The 25,187-nt window shown below is 41.2% G+C and overlaps 1 protein-coding gene and 1 pseudogene across 2 annotated transcripts in view; both read left to right on the forward strand.

The window, feature by feature from the left end:
• Nucleotides 1-24,940, forward strand: LOC149120264 (apelin receptor early endogenous ligand pseudogene; annotated as a pseudogene).
• LOC100342684 (uncharacterized) overlaps nt 7,824-25,187 on the forward strand; it is a 55,878-nt gene continuing 38,514 nt past the window's right edge. The window contains exon 1 of one of the 2 annotated variants that reach the window (XM_089320879.1): nt 7,824-8,488. The gene's annotated coding sequence lies outside the window, so the exon portion shown is untranslated. The remainder of the gene's footprint in view (nt 8,489-25,187) is intronic. The other variant, XM_089320878.1, reaches the window with a different exon arrangement.

Consider the following 25,187-nt stretch of genomic DNA (forward strand, 5'->3'; position numbering starts at 1 on the left):
ATGAATAAAATTACTGATAATGAAGATGAAGGTGAAGAGAAGGAAGCCAAGACTGGGCACTCTGGTGGTGTGAGTGAGCTGTTTTTGGGTGATCTGTTTCTTATATAAAACCTGCTGCTGCAGGTTTGCCAAGTTATGTACCACTCAGTAACCTTCTTCACGTATCTTTAAGAATTCTGTCCCAAATATCGTCCTTTAATTGCACTTTCACAGTTACAGAAAATGAAGTTTTGAACAAAGCTGCAGATTATGGATTTCAATTATTTGCAGAAAATCTGTCTTGCTAATGTGTGAGTCACTGATGCTAAAATATTCCTCTTATCTCTCCCAGAAAGAAACTTTCATTGCCCACACTTTTGCTGTGCTATAGAAACTTAGAGTGCTGAAGGTGTAGTCCAAAATGGGGACTGTCATGATGAAATTCTCTGAGTGCATTGTTTTAATATCATGTATTTTAAATAATCACTTATTGCACTTTTGTGTTGCTATTGACTAACTCATAGAATCATGCTATCCTTTGCGTGTTCAGCTGAGCTGTACTGCAATCTTCTTTAGGGACATGATCATCACTTTTTACCCAGAGATTAGCATTCATTACACATCTCATCTGAGTTAGGCAAGTATCAAGGAATGAGGTTGTGTTGGTAAATAATTTAGTTATACTGTGTGTTCTGTGGAATGTAAAGTTTAAAAGAGATAATTTATCATAACCACCTCAAAAGTCCTTTGGTACATCTTTCTGAATCACTTATGGATGAGAACTCCTTTGAAAGAAGAAATGAAGTAGCTGACACATGGAGCCACTGCCTGTAATGCCAGCATCTCATGTGAGCACTGGTTTGAGTCCCAGCTGCTCCATTATGATCCATCTCCCTGTTACTGCATCTATCTGGGGAATGAACTAGCAGGTGGAATATCTCTGTCTCCACTGCAACCTTCTTTCTGTGTCTGCCTTTCAAACAAATACTGTAAATCTTATTTTAAAAGAACTTAGGGTCCAGCACTGTGGCATAGTGGGCTTAGCCTCTGCCTGTGGTGCCAGTTTGAGTTCCAGCTGTTCTTCTTCCAATCCAGCTCTCTGCTTTGGCCTGGAAAAGCAGTCAAAGATGGCCCAAATGCTTGGGCTCCTGCACCCATATGGGAGAGAAGAGTGAAGCTCCAGGCTTCTGGCCCCTGGCTTCAGATCAACCCAACTCAGTCTGTTGTGTCTACTGGGAAGTAAACCAGTGGACAGAAGATTTTTCTCTCTGTCTCTCCCTTTGTCTGTAACTCTACCTCTCAAATAAAATAATAATTTTTTTTATAAAAAAACAGTTTAGCCTCACATTTGGAACTTTTAGTAATTTTGATGGGTTGAGAGGAAATTTGTAAAGTCTGTGATACAACTGAGAGCCTTCCGAGTCCTAGCATGTAAGAAGATAATAGCGAGCAGACAGCTGGTAGACAAGACCTAATAGGGTACAACCCATACATAGCATTGTCTTTCTGAAGACCATAGTGAGTCCTATGGTCCCTGTTCAAAGGTCATGGGAAACCATCCACACAGTTGAAAGAGGAGTGTGACTTGATGAGATTTTGGTTTGTAAAGTGGCCTTAGTACTAAAGAACATCTTCAGAGAAAACATAGAGGAGTATAGCTGAATGGTAAATCTTCATTAATAGTAACAAGATTTGATGAAAGAAATGGCACCTTTAAGGGAAATGTAATTCAGGGAAGGGAGATAAGAACTAGTGAATCTTTTCTCCTAGGATGGCACTTACACCAACTGTAGATATTGGGGCCCTAATTTGGTGTGTTGAAGAGGATTCCACTAGGATCTGGAATAACTTGAGCATCAGAACACATAATTTCAGACTATAATACCTTTAACAAGATAAGAATCTGTGAACTCATAATGATATAAAACATAATGACACACTAATGAGGACAGAAGAGTGAGCCCTTAGCTTTGATGCTAGTTCAAAATATAAATGAAGAAACAATATTGGGAATTAAAACACCAGCATTTCATACAGCAATGATGATTAAAAATAATGAATATCAAAGGTACTGGATGAAAATTTGATAGGAAATAGGATACTGGCATAATATTAGAATAATTTTTAACAAAAGTTCACACATTCCAAAAAGGAATAAAAAATTGTATATAGCACAGCATATATGAATGCTGTGGTGCAGGAAGTTTCACCACTGCCTGCCACACCAGCATTCCACATCAGAGTGCTGTGGTGCTGCTTCAAGTCCCAGCTTCTCTGCTTTTGATCAAGCACAATGTGAATGCACCTGGGAAGGCTTCAGAACATGGCCCAAGTCCTTGGGCCCTGCCACCCATGTGGAAGACCAGGAAACAGTCATTCATCCTAGCTTCAGCTTGACAAAGAACTTAACATTGCAACTCTTGAGAGAGTGGCAAGATGGCGGAATAGGAAGGAAGCACACTGATAGTCTGGGGAGAGACAGTTTAATAAAAGTGGAGATACTACAGGTTCAAGGAAGAGTAGGGGAAGAAACAGCAAAAGAAACTCTTCTGGAACTAGTGATTCAAAGTGGACCTGCATGGAGAGTGTGGGAGCCCAAAGTTCAGGACACCAGCAGCAGACTCAACACACCAGTGCTGGAACGCGAGGTGAGCTGGACCTCAATAGCCTGAGACACCAGCAGGCAAGCAGAAAGAGGAGACTAGAGGGAATGACCCCTGGGGGGGAAAAGTTCACCAGGCTAACTAGAGGAGAGAGAGAGAGAGAGAGAGAGAAAAAAGTGACCGATACAGACACGAGTTTCTCTCTCTCGGCTCACCTCTCAAAGGCGAGCAAGACAAAGAGCAGGCACCATCTTGGAGATACGTCATAAGCAGGGTGACCTCAGGTCTGCACCAGCCTTGAGCCTAGCAGAAAAACCTGACTCTGGGCGGGGGGTGGTGAATTAACAAGAGATTAGAACCTAGTGAATGTGTGGTGCTACTGAACTGAGACTGTGAAAAAAGACGGCGGGGGAGAGAACTCACAGAATTCACATGAGTACTCTCCAGAGACGCTACAATTCTGTAACCTTGGCAACCCAGTGGGAGACTGAAGGAGAATTTGAGCCCACACTGAGGGCAGGACAGATTCCCTGTGTGGTCCTTGGGAAAGAGCTTCCGATCTCTGGCTCCTGTGGGTATATCATTTGTTTGCTAACTACCTCCAATTCTGTTCAGCTGTGCAGAATTACTTCCCTTTTGAATCATAGATTTTCTATGTCTTCCTGATTCAACTTAGGTAGGTTGCATGTGTCCAGGAATCTATCCATTTCTGATAGGTTTCCATGTTTGCTGGCATACAAGTCCTTGTAGTAATTTCTGATGATTCTTTTTATTTCTATGGTGTCTGTTGTTACGTTTCCTTTTTCATCTCTGATTTTATTGATTTGGGTCTTTTCTGTTTTTAGTTAGTTGTGCCAATGGGGTGTCAATTTTGTTTATTTTTTTTTTTTTTCAAAAAACCAGCTCCTCATTTGGCTGATTTTTGTAATTTTTTTTTTGATTCAATCCTGTTGATTTCTTCTCTGATTTTAACTACTTCTCTTCTCCTACTAGATTTGGGTCTGGTTTGCTGCAGGTTTTCTAGATCCTTGAGGTGAACTGAAAGCTCATCTATTTGGTGCCTTTCCAATTTCTTGAGGTAGGCACCTATTGATATAAACTTTCCTCTTAACACTGCTTTTGCTGCGTCCCATGTTTTGGTATGTTGTGCTGTTATGCTCATTTACTTCCAGAAAATTTTTGATTTCTCTTTTAATTTCTTTTATGACCCATTGTTCATTCAGGAGCATGTTGTTCAGTCTCCATGTGTTTGCGTATGCTCTAGGGATTCCTGAGTTGCTAATTTCCAACTTCATTCCTTTATGGTCTAAGCTGCATGGTATGATTCTAATTCTTTTGAATTTGCTGAGACTTGCTTTATGGCCTAGTATGTGGTCAATCCTAGAGAAGGTTCCATGTACTGCTGAGAAGAATGTAAATGCTTTATATGTAGGATAAAAAGTTCTGTAGATATCTGTTAGATCCATTTGGGCAATAGTGTCACTTAAATCTACTGTCTCCTTGTTGATCTTCTGTCCTGTTGATCTGTCTATTTCTGAGAGTGGAGTATTGAAGTCCGCCAGTACTATTGTACTGGGGTCTAAGTCTCCCTTTAAGTCTCTTAACAAATCTTTTAAATAAACCGGTGCCCTGTAATTAGGTGCATATACATTGATAATTGTTATATCTTCCTGTTGAATTGATCCCTTAATCATATAGTGCCCCTCTTTGTCTCTCTTAACTGTTTTTGTGTTAGAGTTTATGTTGTCCGACATTAAGATGGCTACACCCACTCTTTTTTCATTTCTGTTGGCATGGTATATCTTTTTCCAGCCTTTCACTTTCAGTCTGCATGCATCTTTGTTGGAAAGATGTGTTTCTTGTAAGCAGCAAATAGATGGTTTTTTTCCTTAACCCAATCAGCCAATTGGTGTCTTTTAACTGGACAGTTCAGGCCATTAACTTTCAATGTGACTAATGATAAGTGGTAAATTTGCCCTGCCATTTGCCAAAGATAAGTTCTAATATATGCTTTGAATTCCCTGTGATCTTTTGCTGTGAGGTTTCCTTCCTTTACCTTCTTTCATATTGATGACCGTGTTTCTGTGTGCAACCCATCTTTAAGCATCTTTTGCAGGGCTGGATGAGTGGCGACAAAGTCTGTCAATTTCTGTTTGCCATGAAAGGTCTTTATTTCACCTTCATTCACAAATGAGAGCTTAGCAGGATATAATATTCTGGGCTGGCAGTTTTTCTCTCTTAGTACCTGGGCTATGTCTCGCCATTCCCTTCTAGCTTGTAGGGTTTCTGATGAGAATTCAGCTGTGAGTCTAATTGGAGATCCTCTGAGAGTAATCTGACGTTTCTCTCTTGCACATTTTAGGATCTTTTCTTTCTGTTTCACTGTGGTGAGTTTAATTACAACGTGTCGTGGTGAGGATCTCTTTTGGTCATGTTTACTAGGGGTTCTATGGGCTTCCTGTATTAGGATGTCTCTGTCCTTCTCCAAACCTGGGAAACTTTCTGCTAATATCTCACTGAAAAGGCATTCTAATTCTTTCTCCCTCTCCATGCCTTCAGGAACTCCTAGAACCCAAATGTTAGGTTTTTTAATAGTATCCTGAAGATTCCCCACAATATTTTTTAGATTTCTAATTTCCTCTTCTTTTCTTTGGTTTGACTGTATCCTTTCCTGTTCTCTGTCTTCCAAGTCCAATATTCTCTCTTCTGCTTCACCCATTTTGTTTTTAAGGCTCTCTAACGTGTTTGTCATTTGATCTATTGAATTCTTCATTTCATTATGATTTCTCATCACTATCATAGTTTCATGTTCTACTAGTTGTTTCATTTCATTTTGATTCCTCCTTAATATTTCATTTTCACGAGAGAGATTTTCTATCTTGTCCATTAAGGATTTCTATAGTTCAAGAATTTGTTTTTGAGAACTTCATAATGTTCTTAACAATTTTTTGAGATCCGCTTCTTACATTTCTTCTATCTCATCATCGTCATAATCTTGAATTGGGGTGTCTTTTTCCTTTGGGGGCATCCTAGTGTCTTCCTTGTTCTTATTGCCTCGGTTTTTGTGTTTGTTGTTGGGCATATTGGAGATATTCTTTGGTTTCTTCACTGTGGTTCTTTTTCTTGTTATACTATGACTCTAGATTAAGTGGACTGTTTTTGATGGAGCCTTAGAGGCTTGAGATTGGTGTGGCCTGAGAGCTCTGTTTGATTCCTCAGGGTTAATGGTGTGCCATCTAATTGTGGCAGTTATCAAATAGATATCTATTTCATTATCTCTTCAACTAGGTAGTTCTTGGGGATCAGAAATTGTATTTGTTTAATTTTTATATCCTCATTTATTCATTCAACTAAAATAATGACTCTATCAAGATGCTGAGTTTCAATGTCAAAGCAAACATGTTTCTTGCCCTCCTGAATTTTCAATCTGGCAAGAAAAAGCAGTCTACACAAATAATATTGCCTGATATAGTAAACATTAGTGTGAAATGAATGGATACATTTAAGCATTCCTAATCCAGCAATTCTAATCCCATGAATTATAATTGACAGAACTAATCACAAACAGAACTCCATGTCATCCTGCTTCCATTTAGATTTCTACTTAAAATCTTAAAAATCAAACACCACACATATACCTAAGAATGCATAATATTTATATGCTATCTTGATATTAAATATGAGAAAAATAACCATACAGCAATGGCAACTTTGAATCTCCTTTCTTTTTTTTTAGATAAGTTATAATCCTATGTGTTTCTCTACAGTGAAGATTAACATTGGAGATACTCTTCCTCTCCCTCATTTTTCATTTTAAATATGAGAAATCTGGGGTTTTAGAAACTGAGCCCCAAGATAAAAGAAGTATTTCCTTTTTTAAAAATTTATTTTTTTATTTGAAAGGTGGAGTTACATGAGAGGCACAGAGAAAGAAGTCTTCCATGCACTGGTTCACTCCCCAAATGGCTGCAATGGCCATAGTTAAGCTGATCCAAAGCCAGGAGCCAGGAAGTTCTGGGACTCCAACGTGGATGCAGGGTCCCAGGCATTTGGGCCATCTTCTACTGCTTTCCCAGGCTAGAGCAGAAAGCTGGATTGGAACTGGAGCAGCAGGGACTTGAACCAGCACTCATATAGAATGTCCATGCTGAAGGCAGAGGATTAGCTCACTATGCCAGAGTGCTGGTCCCGAAAGATTTCTTTTTCTTTTAACTTTTATTTAATAAATATAAATTTCCAAAGTACAGTTTATGGATTACAATGGCTTTCCCCCCCATAACTTCCCTCCCACCTGCAACCCTCCCCTCTCCTGCTCCCTCTCCCCTTCCATTCACATCAAGATTCATTGTCAATTATCTTTATATACAGAAGATCAATTTAGTATATATGAAGTAAAGATTTCAACAGTTTGCACCCACACTGAAACACAAAGTGAAAAATACTGTTTGAGTACTTGTTATAGTGTTAATTCACATTGGACAACACATTAAGGACAGAGATCCTACATGAGGAGTAAGTGCACAGTGACTCCTGTTATTGACTTAACAATTTGACACTCTTGTCTATGGCGTCAGTAATCACCCTAGGATCTTGTCATGAGTTGCCAAGGCTATGAAAGCCTTTTGAGTTCACCAACTCTGATCTTAGACAAGGTCATAGTCAAAGTGAAAGTTCTCTCCTCCCTTCAGAGAAAGGTAGCTACTTCTTTGATGACCTGTTCTTTCCACTGGGATCTCACTCGAAGAGATCTTTCATTTAAGGTTGTTTTTTTTTTTTCCCAGAGTGTCAGCTTTCCATGCCTAAAATACTCTCATGGGTTCTTCAGCCAGATCCAAATGCCTATATTTCACTTTGGTTGGCCTTTAACCTAGACTTTTTGACCATATTTCCATGAGCAAATTCAATTCTAAACTCTTTCCACCTCAGCTTTCTCTTTGTAAATTGATAATACTGTCTGCAGAATTAATCTAAGGTATAAATGTTACAAAGTAAGGCATTTACTCTATTAATCTGGCCCCCTAGGGGATACTTGGCAATGTTAGTCCAGTATCCAGTTCTCCTGTTTTTTTTTTTTTTTTTTTTTTTTTTTTTTGTACTTGGTGAATTAGATGGTGGTGTAAAATAATTTGAAAAGAAAAATAAACATCAACAAGACACAAATAAAAATTGTATTCTCAACTCTAGATGTTAAACTATGCCATGTACACCTGTACTGAGAGTCACATTGAAATCCTTGTCATTCGTTACTTGAGAGAAGCTATCCAGGAATAAAGCAGCAGGGGATTTTTCTGAGGAAACAGTGTGTGTAAGGGAACCGTGATTTGGGACTCAGCAGCAGTGGCTGTCACTTCTTAAGATTTTGTTCAAGAAAGGAAGAACAGCAACTGACCCTTAAGATTTGGGGTGGGAAGGAAGGGAAGGAGGGATGTAAACAAAAGCAAACACCCTCTGGTTCCCAGCCTGTCTCCACCCACCCCACAGTGAAGCCCTAGGAGTGGTCAGTAAGTCTATCCAGGAATGCCCTGGCCTGGACTACATTTCCCAGAGTCACCCGGTGCTTAATGTTTTCCTGCTCTGAACGCCTGTGCGTGTGAATGTGGGAGAATGTGCGCATGCGCGTTCCTTTCCATGTGGCCTGGGGTTGAGAACAGAGGGAGTTCATTTACTGATCAGAGAGGGCCCTGAGAGGCTGCTCCTTCTCTCACATTCCCTGGGGAGTCTTGCTCTGCAAGTACAATTGGAGGCAGTTGGGGAGCACACACCCCAGACCTGCCCCCTGCTGCTTCTGTGCCTCTGCATCTGCCACTGTGGGTCCCAAGTTCCAGCGACTTCTGTCCCACACTCTCCGCTTTGCTCTCCAGGTGTCCTGAAGGAAGGGGACGTGCTCCCAAGATTTTCCACGGCAAGTATGGAGAACAGAAGGGGGCACAGATGTGTGTGTGGGAGAGGGGTGGGTGCGATGGTGGGTGGCGGCTCCCAGACCTTGATCACTTGCTTCTCAGTGATCCTGGGAGCTTCTCTGGCAGAGTCAAGGCTGGGGCCCAGGTGTTGTGTCTCCCACCACCGCTTCCCAGTCTCCCGATGCTCGGCCAGTCCCATGGGCTGCCTCGCTCAAATTCTCCTTAAAGTCCACTGGACAAGGAACGGCACAAGCAGGGCAATTGAGAGCACGCCGAAGGAAGGAGTCCCATTCCCTATATTTAAATAAGCCCAGTTCCCACTTTGGGTGGGTCAGAGAATGCCTTGTGGCTGGCCTCCGGCTATATCCCCTGGTAGTTCCAGCTGGGCGGGGCTCGGTGGCCCTCAGCCAGAGCCTGAGGCAGTGGAGAGGTGGAGATGGAAGATCAGAGTAGGCTCTGGCTCCTGGCCCCCATGCTGGACCCCGCGGACACATCTGACAGCTGGGGCGCTATGTGTTTGGCTGACTTTCCCAGCAGCACGTGAAGCTTGTGCAGTAGCTTTGTGGATTGATCACTCCTCCGTGTTTAATTAACAGACTTTTTCAATCTGGAGCTTGAGGCCATGGAAACGTAGCTGATTTATTTTCCTGCTTTTTGATTTCTGTCTTCAACCCTTCTTTCTTCTCATGTTATTAGGGATGCGAACTTTTATTACCTGCTGCTAATCCCTTTGCAAAGTGAGAAGTGAACTGAAATTAATGCAAGTCTACCGTATGAGTTAATAATGAGCTACTTCAATCTGGATTTTCATAGTGGAGAGCTATGAAAACATAAATACAGAAAAGTATCAATTTTTCTCTTTCTTTACAGTCACTCAATGCTCCACCAAGCTGAGTATCTTATAATCCATATGGTTTTAATTAAGAGGGTCAGTTACTTTTTAATTAATTAATTTATTTATTTGAAAGGCAGAGTTACAGAGAGGAAAAGGCACAGAGAGGTCTCCCATCTGCTGGTTCACTCCCCAGATGGTCACAATGGCAAGAACTGCATGGAAGTCAGGAGCCAGGAACTTCTTCCAAGTCTCCCACACAGATGCAGGGGACCAAGCATTTGGGCCATCTTCCACTATTTTCCCAGGCCATAGCAGAGAGGTGGATCAGAAAGTGGAGCAGCCAGGTCTCGAACCAGCACCCTTATGGTTTTACCTGCTCAGCCACAACACCAGCTTCAAATTACTTTTCTTATTCTGAGTTCTGTGTTTAACTCCATGCCATTTTCAACATGGGAGGATATTAGTGACAGATTTTCATGACTGTGGCCTATGGAAGCCTTTATACAAGCTGTTAATGTGAAGAGGGGTAAGGAAGAAAAGAGAAAATGTGCTCCCCTCCCCCCACAGAGATAGTATACTATACTTTCACTATACACAGTATAGTATACTTTTACTATACACAGTATAGTAGAAGATATGGCTTTGGGCTGGCATGGTGACTCAGTATGTTAATCCTCTGCCTGTGGTGCCAGCATCCCATATGGACACCCGTTTGAGTCCCAGCTGCTCCTCCTCTGATCCATCTCTCTGCTATGGCCTGGGAAGGCATGTGGGAGGTCTCCATGTGGGAGACCCAGAAGAAGCTCCTGGCTTTAGATCAGTGCAGTTCTTCTGGCCATTTTGGCCAACTGGGGAGTGAACCAGCAGAAGGAAGACCTTTCTGTCTGTCTCGTTATCTGTATTTCTACCTCTCAAATAAATAAAACATCTTTTAAAAAGAGAGATGTGGCCCTAAAAACTATTGCTATAGACTAACTTTCAGTATAATGAAGTTATCACTTGATTGACTGAGTGATTCATAAATTCTGTTAGAGTCCTGTTGTCACCAGATTACTAATCTGTGAAACTCATTTAGCATAGTAAGGTTACCTAGGAAGTAAGAATAGAAAGTGAATCCTGGATAGAGGTTGTTAGGGTAACATCTTCCTCTGAAACCCAGTGTGTTTTGACCTTTTCTCGCATGTATTCCCTATCACAGTGCTTGTGAGTGGACAAGAAGTTAGGCATTTGTGCTGAAAAGAGCTGCTTCACACCCAGGAAACAACTGTAAGACACTTTCTCAGCAACTATGTTGTGTGTACATTAATATGAACTTGAAAACAGCCAAGAACAGGATTCCTGGACTACTCAGGCTAACTCACTGTCCTTGGCACATCATTCCCTGCTCTGCAATAAGTTTCTGGCAAGTTCTTTAAAATTTTTAGGAGAGACATATTTCATATGAGAGACATAATCTGGTAATGCAACAGTGATGTCTTTAAGGAAAGGTGCCATATGAGGAAGCAGTCTGATGGTGTGCATTCATTTTCCCATTTTTTCTTTTTTTTCCTGACAGGCAGAGTTAGCCAGTGTGAGACAGAGACAGACATAAAGGTCTTCCTTCCATTGGTTTACCCCCCAAATGGCTGCTACAGCCAGCACGCTGCACTGATCCAAAGCCAGGAGCCAGGTGCTTCTATTGGTCTCCCATGCGGGTGCAGGGCCCAAGCACTTGGGCATCCTCCACTGCCTTCCTGGGCCACAGCAGAAAGCTGGACTGGAAGAGGAGCAACTGGGACAGGACTGGTGCCCCTACTGGGACTAGAACCTGGAGTACTGGCACCACAGGCAGAGGATTAGCCTAGTGAGCCATGGTGCCGGCCCATTCATCTTCCCATTAATAACTTTCATTGATGTCTACCACAGGGTGGCAGAAGCAATCCTCCTTCTGAATTGCATCAAGCCAGGAGGATTCATCTACAGTTTATCTGAGCTTTCTTTGTATGAGGGAATAACCAAAATACTACATTGTATACAGTGTATTTTCTTTTAGATTCATTTTATTTACTTGAAAGGCAGATTTACAGAGAAATTGAAAGAGAGGTCTTCCATCCGTTGGTTCACTCCTCAAATGGCCACAATGACTTGGGCTGGGCCAGGTGAATTCAGGAGCTAGGAGCTTCTTCTGGTTCTCACACTTGACTTCAGAGGCCCAAACACTTGGGCCATCATCCTCTGCTTTCCCAGGTGAATTAGTAGGGAGCTATATTGGAAATGGAGCAGCCAGGTCTTGAACCAGTACCCATGTGGGGTGCTGGCACTGCCAGGGTCTGCTTAACTTACTATACCAGTCCCATGTGCATTTTTTCAATGGGGGAGGGGTTAATTTTTTTCTAATATGACTCTCAAAATAAAGATTATAATGTGTAGTAGATGATGATTTTGGTTATATTTTGAGTTTCATTAAATTTCTATATTTTTGAAGTTAATGAGTACTAGTAGTTATTTTTTTTTAAATATTTATTTATTTTACTTGAAAGTCAGAGTTACACACAGAGAAGGAGAGGCAGAGAGAGAGAGAGAAGTCTTCTACCTGCTGGTTCACTCCCCAATTCGCTACAGTGGTCGGAGCTGTGCCGATCCAAAGCCAGGAGCCAGGAGCCAGGAGCCAGGAACTTCTTCTGTGTAGTAGTTATGTTATGTTATCCTTGCTTTGGATTAGCAAACTCTCTCCCATCCCTCAGTTAAAATGCTTTTTAAAATAGGTTTATTTTGAGGACTGGGACTGTGGCATAGCAGGTGAAGCTGCAACCTACAGTGCTGCCATCCCGTTTGGGTGCTTGTTTGAGATCCAGCTTTCTGCTGTGGCCTGGGAAAGCAGTGAAAGATGGCCCAAGTTCTTGGGTTCTGCACCCATGTGGCAGACCTGACAGAAGCTTCTGGCTCCTGGCTTCAGATAAATACAGCTCTGGCTATTGCAGCCATTTTCAGAGTGAATCAGTGCATGGAAGACCACTATCTGTGCCTCTGCCTCTCTGTAACTCTGCCTTTTAAATAAATAAATAAATTTTTACATGCTACACCACTGTGCTGGCCCCAAGACCTAACAGGTTTTCTGGGTGCTTATCCTGGGGTTCACTTTGAGTACTAAGCACAGTTATTCTGTGTGACTGAATATTTCACGTTCCTTCTTATGGAAAAGTGTTTCTCATGTTCTGAGTGATTGGGCTACATGCACCCATAGTGGAAACTAAAACTTAATTTGGCATTTGAACACCCACAGTACTGAGTCCTGTAATCTTCTGAATTTAATCAGAAAATGTGTTTTAAAACATTTGGTCTGTGGGTAGGCAGGGCAGTTTTCCTGGATCCCTGTGAGAATTGATGAACTGATGGTGTGTTTCTACCCCACATTATATTCTGAAATTTACTTCCTTTTATTTTCTTAAAATAACTATATTTGAAATTTGCTCCCACCTTCTGAAATGTTTGTGCTTCTGTCCTCCTTATAACCATGGACATGAGTAGCCCTTTTCCTTCCCTTTATGATACTACAAGAGCAATGGGACATTGCAGCTCTCTCCCCTGGCAGCACATCTTCCTCAGTACATCTCTTTGAATTAGACCCTGGGTTAACTTGGCTGCACAAAAGGCATATATCTAAACCCAGTGTACCTATTGAATTAAAGTCATCATAAAATCAATATGCCTTGTAAACCTCTCATCTCTTGCTTTGAAATGTGTTTTGAATGTGTCTTTTATGTCAGTGTCTACAAGCCAGAGACTTCCCACTTAAGGCAGAGGCTGCTGAGGGACAGCACAACTGTAGCTTTGCTCTGTTACTTTACTGTGGCTACTCTTTCACCCTTTCTCTTTATTTTATTAAGATTTAAAAATTTTTATCTTAAAGCAGAGTTACAGAGAAAGAGGCAGACAGAAGGATGGGGATCTTGCATCTGCTGGTTCACTCAAGAGACTGCAATGAATAATGCTGGCCCAGCCTGGAAGCCCAACCAAGTGTCCCATGTTGGTGCAAGGACCCAAGTACTTGTGCCATCTTTTTCTGCTTCCCCAGTTGTGTTAGCAGGGAGCTGGATCAGAAGTGGAACAGCTGTGAATCAAACTGGCACTCATGGGGCTGGCATTGTGGCACAATGGGGAAAGCCACCATCTGCAATGCCAGCTTCCCACATGAACAGTAGTTCATGTCCCAGTTGCTCCACTTCAAACCTAGCTCCCTGCTGATGGCCTGAGAAAAGCAGCAGAGGATGACTCAAGTGTTTGGGCCATTGTAACCCATGTGTGAGACCCAGATGAAGTGCCTGGCTCCTGGTTTCTGTGTGGTTCAGCCCTGGCCATGGCAGCCATCTCAGATGGCAGATCTCTCTCTCTTAGCATTTATTTATTTGCAAGGCAGAGATAGAGAAAGGGAGAGAATGAGAAAGAGATTTTCCATCTGCTGGTCTACTCTCTAGATGGCTGCAATGGCCAAGATTGGGCCAGGCCCAAGCCAGGCACCAAGAGCTTCATTCAGGTCTCGCACTTGGGTGGCAAGGACCCAGGTATTGGGCCATCTTCTACTTTTCCAGGGCCATTAGAAGAGAGCTGGATCAGAATTGGAGCAGCCAGGACATGAACTGGTGCCTATATGGGATACCAGCATTGCAGGCAGCAGCTTTACCTGCTAATCCACAATGCCATCCCATCTGACTCTCCCTCCTCTCTATAACTCTGACATTTTTTTAAGATTTATTTTATTTATTTGACAGAGTTACTGATAGAGATAGATAGAAAGGTCTTCAGTCTGCTGGTTCACTTCCCAAATGGCCACAGTGGCCAGATCTGAGCTGATCTGAAGCCAGGAACCAATAGCTTCTTCTGGATCTCCCACGTGGATATAGGGGACCAAGGACTTGGGCCATACTGTACCACTTTCCAAAGCACATTAGCAGGCAGCTGGATTGGAAGTGGAGCAGCCAAGACCTGAACCAGGGACCATATGGGATGCAGCCCATGGCCTCAACCAGCTGTGCCACTGCACCGGCCCCCAAAACTCTGACTTTCAAATAAATCAATCTTTTTTAAAGGGTGGACACACATATTGGATTCCAGCATTTTATTTGGTGGTGGCTTAATCCACTGTGCCACAAAGCCAGCCCCACCCTTTATCCTTCTGATGATCGTGTGTCAAGATCTGGGTAATATCTGCTGAACAACTGTTGGTATTATGTTAGACTCTTCTGTTTTATTTTGGTTCTCATTTGTTGAGTTTATTTTGGCTGCCACTTTTGGGTATCAAGCTGTGATGTCATCAGTGGCTAAAGCTGCCGTGTGTTAGGCTGGCACTGATTCTACCTTTCCATTTCTTCAAGTAGAAGTGGAAAATGAAATCCTCTCAAAACTAACATGCTACAAAGTAACAACTGGAAATCAGGCTTCCTTTCTTCTCACCTAACAGACCCAGCTGGTCTCTGTGTTTCTCATTTTAGCCCAAACCTACATCAGATTCCTAGAGCAGAAGGAAGCTTATTTTTCAAGGCAGAATTCATAGATGTGGTTGTCCATTCACCTCTGAGAATTAAAGCCATCACTCTGCTTTTTGACTGGTTTTCAGTCTGTGGTGGTGCCCTCTCACAAGAAGACAGATTCCTCACAGAAGAATACACCTAGGTGGAGAAAACTTTATGGAGTGGGTTTTCCAAAGTGAAATGGAATTCTGGCCTGGACATCCTTGAGATCATGATCAGCAGAGTGGGGAAATTCTTTGCTATGTCCATTCACATCCTTTCCTTTTTTGTTCATTGTATTCCTCCCTTACATAGTGCTCTGTGCTCTCCTTCTGTTGCACACACACAAGGCGTGTCTGTGATTGAGGCTGTGTACCACTGCAGTATCTGGAGTTGCCTTTTTCTCCATCTCTAACTAGAAACTCAGATGCAGAGTGAGGAGGGGACTGCCAGCCGGCCACACAGGGTTTGGGCCCCTTGCCCCTTTACTTTTCTTCAGTGCAGGAGCAGCCTTGAACAGAGTTGCACTGGGTAGTATTATTTCTTTTAGATTTGAGTGCTTGGATAGCAAAAGAAATAAATACTTTTTGCTTATAGAACAGATTGAGGAGGCACTACATAAAGTCAGCAGCAACTTTCTTGTCTCCTGTTACATGTCAAGATGAGTCAGAATATTTAGGGCCATTTGTTAAATTTTTAAAAAAATTAAAAATATTTATTTATTTATTTTTTGACAGGCAGAGTGGACAGTGAGAGACAGAGATGGAGAGAAAGGTCTTCCTTTTTCCGTTGGTTCACCCCACAATGGCTGCTGCAGCCAGCACACTGCGCTAATCCAAAGCCAGGAGCCAGGTGTTTCTTCTGGTCTCCCATGCAGGTGCAGGGCCCAAGGACTTGGGCCATCCTCCACTGCACTCCTGGACCACAGCAGAGAGCTGGACTGGAAGAGGAGTAACCGGGACAGAATCTGGTGCCCCAACCAGGACTAGAACCTGGGGTGCCAGCACCGCAGGCAGAGGATTAGCCTATTGAGCCACGGTGCCAGCCAATATTTATTTGAAAGGCAGAGTTACAAAGAGTGAGAGAGATGTAAATCATTTATTCACTGTTTTACACCCGTAATGGCCACAGCAGCTGGGGTTGGAACTGGATTAAAGTCAGGAACCAGTATCTTCTTCCACATTTCCCATGTGGGAGTAGGAGCACAAGCACCATTCTTTGCAGCTTTCCTAGGCAGATGAAGGAGCTGGATCAGAAGTAGAGCTGCTGTGGCCTGGGAATGCAGTGGAGGATGGCCCAAGTCCTTAGGTCCTGCACCTGCATGGGAGACCAGGAGAAGCACTTGGCTCCTGAATTCGGATCAGTGTGGTGCACCGACTGCAGTGGACATTGGGGCGTGAACCAACTGAAAAGGAAGACCTTTCTCTCTGTCTCTCTCTCACTGTCTACTCTGCCTGTCAAAAAAAAAAAAAAAAAAAAAAAGAAATAGAGCAGGTGGGACATGAACTCATGCACAATATAGAATACCAGCATCACAGGCAACAGCTTTCCCGCTATGCTATACCACCTTTTTTTAAATATTTATTTTATTTTATTTTATTTGAGTTAGAGAGATGCAGAAGCAGAGAGAGAGGAAGAAAGGTCTTCCATCTTCTGGTTTACTCCCCAGATGGCTGCAGTGGCTGGAGCTACCCCAAACTGAAGTCAAGAGCTGGGAGCCTCTTCCAGTTATCCCACATGTGTACAGGGGCCCAAGGACTTGGTTCATCTTCTACTGCTTCCCCAGTAGAAGAGAGCTGGATCAGAAATGGAGCAGCCGAGACTCAAAGCAGCACCCATAAGGGATGTCAGCAATGCAGGCAGCAGCTTTTCCTGCTAGGACACAGTACCAGCACCTCTATTGTCTGTTTTATGGAAATATATATTTATGGGATATTAGAAGGCCATTCAGGCACTCCCTACAAAGCATTTTGAAATAATGATTGACAGTCTACAAGACTGTTTCCAAAGGGAGAGAGCTGCAGGGACAGAGAGGCAGTGATAATGAAATGGTATGAGGAACAAGGGAAGATGGGAAGGCCAGAAGAAATCTTGAAAAGTATTCCAAAGGATAAAGTAATAGGACACAGGTCATTTGTGCAGATTGCCAAAATTAACCTTTTCTACTTTAGGGTTTTCCTTTTTTTATTTAAATTAGAGATAATTTCTAACATAATTTGTGATATACTTGACTAACTTTTCAGTTTTTTTCTTACAGATAAGATGTGCTTATAAGATGTAGAGGGGCTGGTACCTATATGGGCAGCAGTTCTAGCCTCAGCTGCTCCTCTTCTGATCTGGCTCTCAGCTATGGCCTGGGAAAACAGTAGAAGATGGCTCAAGTGCTTAGGCCCTTGTACCCAAGTGGGGGACAGAAAAGAAGCTCTTGGCTTCAGATCAGTGCAGCTCAATCTGTTATAGCCATTTGGGGAGTGAACCAGCAGATAGAAGACCTTTATCTCTGTCTCTTCCTCTCACTGTCTATAATTCAACCTCTCAAATAAATAAATAAAATCTTAAAAAATAAGATATAGAGAAGCACTGTAATTAAATGCAATAGTACACTCCTAAATATGCAGTTAACATTAATTTTCTTTTAACATTTATTTAATGAATATAAATTTCCAAAGTACAGTTTATGGATTACATGGCTTCCCCCCCATAACTTCCCTCCCAACTACAACCCTAACCCTCTCCTGCCCCCTCTCCCCTTCCATTCACATCAAGATTCATTGTCAATTATCTTTATATACAGAAGATCAATTTAGTAAATATGAAGTAAAGATTTCAACAGTTTGCACCCACACTGAAACACAAAGTGAAAAATATGGTTTAAGTACTAGTCATAGCATTAAATCACAATGTACAGCACATTAAAGACAGAGATCCTACATGAGGAGTAAGTGCACAGTGACTCCTGTTATTGACTTAACAAATTGACACTCTTGTTTATGGTGTCAGTAATCACCCTAGGCTCTTGTCATGAGTTTTCAAGGCTATGGAAGCCTTTTGAGTTCACCAACTCTGATCTTAGACAAGGTCATAGTCAAAGTGGAAGTTCTCTCCTCCCTTCAGAGAAAGGTAGCTACTTCTTTGAAGACCTGTTCTTTCCATTGGGATCTCACTCGCAGAGGTCTTTCATTTAGGTCCTCTTTTTTTTTTTTTTTTTTTGGCCAGAGTGTCAGCTGTCATGGGCTTTTTAGCCAGATCTGAATGCCTTAAGGGCTGATTCTGAGGCCAGAGTGCTGTTTAGGACATCTGCCATTCTATGAGTCTGCTGTGTATCCTGCTTCTGATGTTGAATCATTCTCTCCTTTTTTTTTTTATTCTATCGGTTACTATTTTCAGACACTAGTCTTGTTTATGTTATCCCTTTGACTCGTAGTCCTATCAGTGTGATCACTTGTGAACAGCAATTGATCACTTGGACTAGTGATATGGCATTGGTATATGCCACCTTGATTGGATTGAATTGGAATCCCCTGGTATGTTTCTAACTCTACCATTTGGGGCAAGTCCAATTGAGCATGTCCCAAATTGTACATCTCTTCCCTCTCTTATTCCCACTCTTATATATAACAGGGATCACTTTTCAGTTAAGTTTCAACACTTAAGAATAACTGTATATTAATTACAGAATTCAACCAATAGTATTAAGTAGAACAACCAAAAATACTTAAAGGGATAAAGTATTAAATTGTACATCAACAGTCAGGGCAAAGGCTGATCAAGTCACCATTTCTTGTAGTGTCCATTTCACTTCAACAGGTTTCCTTTTTGGTGCTCGGTTAGTTGCCACCAATCAGGGAGAACCTATGGTATTTGTCCCTTTGGGACTGGCTTATTTCACTCAGCATGATGTTTTCCAGATTCCTCCATTTTGTTGCAAATGATCACATTTCATTGTTTTTGACTGCTGTATAGTATTCTATAGAGTACATGTCCCATAATTTCTTTTTTTTTTATCTTTTATTTAATGAATATAAATTTCCAAAGTATGACTCATGGGTTACAATGGCTTCCCCCCCATACCGTCCCTCCCACCCACAACCCTCCCCTTTCCCACTCCCTCTCCCCTTCCATTCACATCAAGATTCATTTTCGATTATCTTAATATACAGATCAGCTTAGTATACCTTAAGTAAGGATTTCAACAGTTTGCTCCCACACAGAAACATAAAGTGAAAAATAATAGATGATTTTTTTTAATTGATGATGAAATCAGATCAGACCTATTGTCATGTTTAATCCCAGTGAGAGTCAAGTTGGGAATTGATAATTTCTTTCTTTCTTTCTTTTTTTTTTTTTTTTTTTACAGAAGATCAGTTTAGTGTACATTAAGTAAAGATTTCAATCGTTTGCACCCCCATAGAAACACAAAGTGAAATATACTGTTTGAGTACTCGTTATAGCATTAAGCCTCAGTGTACAGCACATTAAGGACAGAGATCCTACATGAGGAGTAAGTGCACAGTGACTCCTGTTGTTGACTTTACAAATTGACACTCCTGTTTATGGCATCAGTAATCTCCCTATGCTCCAGTCATGAGTTTCCAAGGCTATGGAAGCCCCTTGAGTTCTCCGACTCTTATCTTGTTTAGACACGGTCATAGTCAAAGTGGAGGTTCTCTCCTCCCTTCAGAGAAAGGCACCTCCCTCTTTGAAGACCTGTTCTTTCCACTGGGATCTCACTCACAGAGATCTTTTTGCCAGAGTGTCTTGGCTTTCCATGCCTGAAATACTCTCATGGGCTTTTCAGCCAGATCCGAGTGCCTTTAGGGCTGATTCTGAGGCCAGAGTGCTATTTAGGACATCTGCCATTCTATGAGTCTGCTGAGTATCTCACTTCCCATGTTGGATCACTCTCCCCTTTATTTATTCTATTGGTTAGTGTTAGCAGATACTAGACTTGTTTATGTGCTCCCTTTGACTCTTAGTCCTTTCATTATGATCAATTGTGAACTGAAATTGATCACTTGGAATAGTGAGATGGCATTGGCACATGCCACCTTGATGGGATTGAATTGGAATCCCCTGGTATGTTTCCAACTCTACCAATTGGGGCAAGTCAGCCCGAGCATGTCCCAAATTATACATCTCTTCCCTCTCTTATTCCCACTCTTATGTTTAACAGGGATCACATTTCAGTTAATTTTCAACACTTAAGAATAACTGTGTGATAATTACAGAATTAAACCAGTTATATTAAGTAGAACAGACAAAAAAAAAATACTATGAGGGATAATGTATTAAGTTGTCCATTAGCAGTCAGGGCTATGCTGATCAAGTCACCATTTCTCATAGTGTCCATTTCACTTCAGGAGGTTTCCTTTTTGGTGTTCAGTCAGTTGTCACCGATCAGGGATAACATATGGTATTTGTCCCTTTGGGACTGGCTTATTTCACTCAGCATGATGTGTTCCAGATTCCTCCATTTTGTTGCAAATGACTGGATTTCGTTGTTTCTTACTGCGGTATAGTATTCTAAAGAGTACATATCCCATAATTTCTTTATCCAGTCTACCGTTGATGGGCATTTAGGTTGGTTCCAGGTCTTAGCTATTGTGAATTGAGCTGCAATAAACATCAAGGTGCAGACAGCTTTTTTGTTTGCCAATTTAAATTCCTTTGGGTAAATTCCAAGGAGTGGGATGGCTGGGTCGAACGGTAGGGTTATATTCAGGTTTCTGAGGAATCTCCAGACTGACTTTAAAATGGATAAAGTATTACATTGTACATCAACAGTCAGCACAAGAGCTGATCAAGTCACTCTTTCTCATAGTGTCCATTTCACTTCAACAGGGTTCCCCTTTGGTGCTTGTTAGTTGTCGCCGATCAGGGAGAACATATGATATTTGTCCCTTTGGGACTGGCTTAATTCACTCAGCATGATGTTTTCCAGTCTACTGTTGACTCCAGGTCTTAGTTATTGTGAATTGAGCTGCAATAAACATTAATATGCAGACCGCTTGTTTGTTTGCCAATTTAATTTCCTTTGGGTAAATTCCAAGGAGTGGGATGGCTGGGTTGTATGGTAGGGTTATATTCAGGTTTCTGAGGAATCTCCAGACTGATTTCCATAGTGGCTTGACCAGTTTGCATTCCCACCAACAGTGGGTTAGTGTCCCTTTTTCCCCACATCCTCTCCAGCAACTGTTGTTGGTAGATTTCTGAATGTGAGCCATTCTAACTGGGGTGAGGTGAAACCTCATTGTGGTTTTGATTTGCATTTCCCTGATTGCTAGTGATCTTGAACATTTTTTCATGTGCCTGTTGGCCATTTGGATTTCCTCTTTTGAAAAATGTCTATTGAGGTCCTTGGCCCATCTCTTAAGTGGGTTGTTGGTTTTGTTGTTGTGGAGTTTCTTGATCTCTTTGTAGATTCTGGTTATTAACCCTTTATCTGTTGCATAGTTTGCAAATATTTTTTCCCATTCTGTCGGTTGTCTCTTCACTCTCCTGTTTCTTTTGCAGTACAGAAACTTCTCAATTTGATGCAATCCCAATAGTTGATTTTGGCTTTGACTGCCTGTGTCTCCGGGGTCTTTTCCAGGAAGTCTTTGCCGGTGCAAATATCTTGCAGGGTTTCTCCAATGTTCTCTAATAATTTGATGGTGTCAGGTCATAGATTTAAGTCTTTAATCCATGTTGAGTGAATTTTTGTGTAAGGTGAAAGGTAGGGGTCTTGCTTCATGATTCTGCACGTGGAAATCCAATTTCCCCAGCACCATTTATTGAATAGATTGTCCTTGCTCCAGGAATTGGTTTTAGATCCTTGATCAAATATAAGTTGGCTGTAGATGTTTGGGTTGATTTCTGGTGTTTCTCTCCTATTCCATTGGTCTATCCATCTGTTTCTGTACCAGTACCATGCTGTTTTGATCACAACTGCCCTGTAGTATGCTTTGAAATCTGGTATTGTGATGCCTCTGGCTTTGTTTTTGTTGTACAAAATTGCTTTAGCTATTTGAGGTCTTCTGCATTTCCATATGAATTTCAGCATCATTTTTTCCAGATCTGAGAACAATGTCTTTGGTATTTTGATTGGTATTGCATTGAATCTATAAATTGCTTTTGGGAGAATGGACATTTTGATGCTATTGATTCTTCCAATCCACGAGCATGGAAGATTTTTCCATTTCTTGGTATCCTCTTCTATTTCTTTCTTTAAGATTTTGTAATTCTCATTGCATTAAATTTTTGTTGAGAAAGGGATGAGCTTGGCTTTATGTGTGTCTTGCTTTGAGCAGAATTTTTATGACTGAATTTGAGATAATTAAAAATCAGTTTTGTAATTGAAACATTGACCATTTTTACTGCTGCAGCCTCCCCCTCATTCTGTGTCCCTATGCAGATAGTCCACATGAGAGTACAACAGAAAGAGAGGCCTGCATATCTGGAGTAATGCAAATATGCTCTTTGCTTAAACCAGGGGATTGATCGACTGGAGTTCTTTGTGATTCAGTTTACATTTTTCTGTAGAGTAAAATATAGTGATTTGGGTAAAGTATCTTGTCTTCTAGTAGATGATTCCAATTGGCTTTCTTATCCATTTACCTGGCATCACAGGTGATTCCCAAGACAGGTGTTGGGCTCTATGGAAAAAAAAAAAATGTAGCCTCTTCAGAGTTGATGTATTTCTCCTGGATAATTGGAGAAATGTTTTGTAAGAAGCAGTTCATGGAGGATGTATATTTCCCTAGAAATGAGACAGAAGTGATTCCCTTTCCTTGCCCCTCCCTGAGCTAGTTCCTGAGGCTTATTGATCAGGCCAAGAATGCTAATATTTATAGGCCAATTATGAATGATACATGTTTGTCTTACACATGAGATGTCTACAGATCTGTTTCTCAAGGCCTTTAAGATAAAATAAGAAAATTTTGCAACAAAAGAGAAGGTTTTCATTGCCTGTTGCCTTGGTCTAGGATCTGTGCATTTATTACCCACTTAGTTCTCTATTGTGAGCCCTCCTAATGGTTCTTTTTTGGCCATTCCTGTGTCCAGATTCCTTAATGGGTGACAATTTTTGACCAGACTTCCAGTCTGATAACTCAGCCCAATTTGGAGTTGACTAGTTTGTGTAGCCACTTCAGGATTAAGGTGGTCCAAAACTGCCAGTGCCCAATGACTGGGCTGCCTTTATGCTCACTCAAGAGATAAGACTCTGGGCACAGGTCCCAAATGGCTTTGCTTGATCCTCTTCCCTTGATCTCCCTGGTGACCAAACTGATTCTCAGGTAGGCAGGGAACTTGTTGGCTCACAGAAGTCTCCAGATTTCTGTTTTGCATTCATCTGCAAAATATTTGAAAGTTTTCTCTTGGAACTCTAAAGTCCTGAGTAGGGAGTTTTATTGTATTGAGATATGTCTTTATAAAGACAGGTGTCACTGAAGACTGTATGTCCTCAGAATTAACTGAACTCTCCCAGGCCTGCATGGAGTTCCAGGATCCTGGCTTCAGGCTGAACATTGCCTGCTATTGTGAGCATTTGGGGATGTACTAGAAAATGGAAGAAATCTCTCTCCCTCTCCCTCTCCCCCTGCCTTTAAAATAAAATGAAAAACAGATAAAAATTGGAAAAAAAATGTGTTTTCCCTTGTGTCCTAAAGAAAAAGTAATTACTGTTGTTATAGGTAGAACTCATTTGTACACTTCACAAATACTCATCAATCTCAGGTTAATGGCTTGGTGATCACTGCTGGCTGTGCTGCCTACTCAGCTCCCATTCTGTAATGCATCCCCTTCTTCTGCAGTTCACTTTGGGTGCTCATGAAACACCAAACTGCCTCCTGACTTTGCATTCCTGTGTTTTTTATACATAGCTTGGCCATAATCTCATTTTCTTTAGCAGCATGCTAATTTTTATGAGTGCTTCACAGGCAAAGAATAATGGGGACATTGATTTTCTCTGAGCTTTTGCCCTAAGTGGTTTATTTTATGAAATTGATTCTGGGTGATGTGTAGAACTTTGGTGGATTAGAAGTTGTGGTGCAGAATTTGATATTAGAGAAATAAGTCTGTCACTGCCACTTGCACTGTGCCCCACCCTGCAACCTATGCCTGCCTTTGGATTCTGTTTTTATAGAGTGTTGGAATGAGTAGTGATTCACTAAAGGAATAAATTTTCAATTGTTAAACATTTCTATTTTTATTAATACAAAAAGATCAGATTGCATAAGAATGTAATTCCATAAGAACATAACCATACTTCTCTATTTCCTCCTCCTTTCTTCCTTTCTCTTTTTAAGGATTTAATAAGCTGGCTTTTTTCCCTAACCTAGTCATTACCCCTTCACCTCCAGCCTTCCTGTCTATTTGTTCCTACTTTACAATCTAGTGCTTTAAGCTTTTTCCCTTCTTTCATGCATGTTTTTGCCTACTCCTACTCCAATTCCAAAGAAGGAAAAATGAATAAAAATCATGACATATTGATTCAAAGACAGTAATCCTATCCAGAAATACAGAAAAAAAGTTACCTCCTTTTTTTTTAATTAATAATTTATTTACTGATCTACTTTTCTGGAAGAGGCAGCTAGAAGTTCTCCAAGGTCTGTTCTTAGAATGTGAGGAGAGCCAAAGATATTGGATAGACTCTTTACAGTCTGTTTGTTTTACTGTGAGAGATATTGTTCCACTTGCCTGTGGCAGAAAAAAATGAAATTTCAATGATTTTTTTTCTGTATTACTAATTTTTATGATGAGTCTCTTCTTTATCAATGGATAGAGACCAGTCAAGTTTACCATAAGCAAAAAATTTCACAGACACAACTGCTTCCAGAGGAGATGCATGCCCCTCCATTCCCATGTGGCCTTCTCTGAGATCTCCAGGTGGCTTCTCTTGGTCTCCTGAAAGCAAAGAGAAGATTCAACCACAGAAAAAGTTCACTACAACTGTGGTGTTGTTTCTTGGAAGTTCCTGTCCAAAAAGTAATCATTTAAGAACACCAGGGGCATTTTATTAGTTTCACAGGACTCTCTTCTTCCTGGCTTCAGTGGAGAGGAAAAATAACCAAAGTTGAAGCATGATTCTAGGCAAAGCACAATTATTTATCTGCGTAACAAAAATCCTCATATTTTTTTTTCTACACATTGTTAGTCTTACATGGGTTAGAAAGAAAAAGTACTATTTAATGTCTTAGAACTCTCTAATGTTAAAAAGTACAAGAATTAAAAATTGATATTTTGTGCTCTTATAAAGCTCCAAAAGCATTAACATTGTGCATTTCTGGGTGATTTGAAAATTCTAAATTTGAAATCAATTGCATTGACTGGCTTTGCAGAGTAGGAAGAAAATAATTGGCTTATTAATTATATAGAGAGACTATGAAAGAAGCTATTCATTGTT

The sequence above is a fragment of the Oryctolagus cuniculus genome, chromosome 19 (assembly GCF_051225735.1).
Source record: "Oryctolagus cuniculus isolate XC-2025 breed Fujian yellow rabbit chromosome 19, ASM5122573v1, whole genome shotgun sequence".
NCBI lineage: Eukaryota > Metazoa > Chordata > Mammalia > Lagomorpha > Leporidae > Oryctolagus > Oryctolagus cuniculus.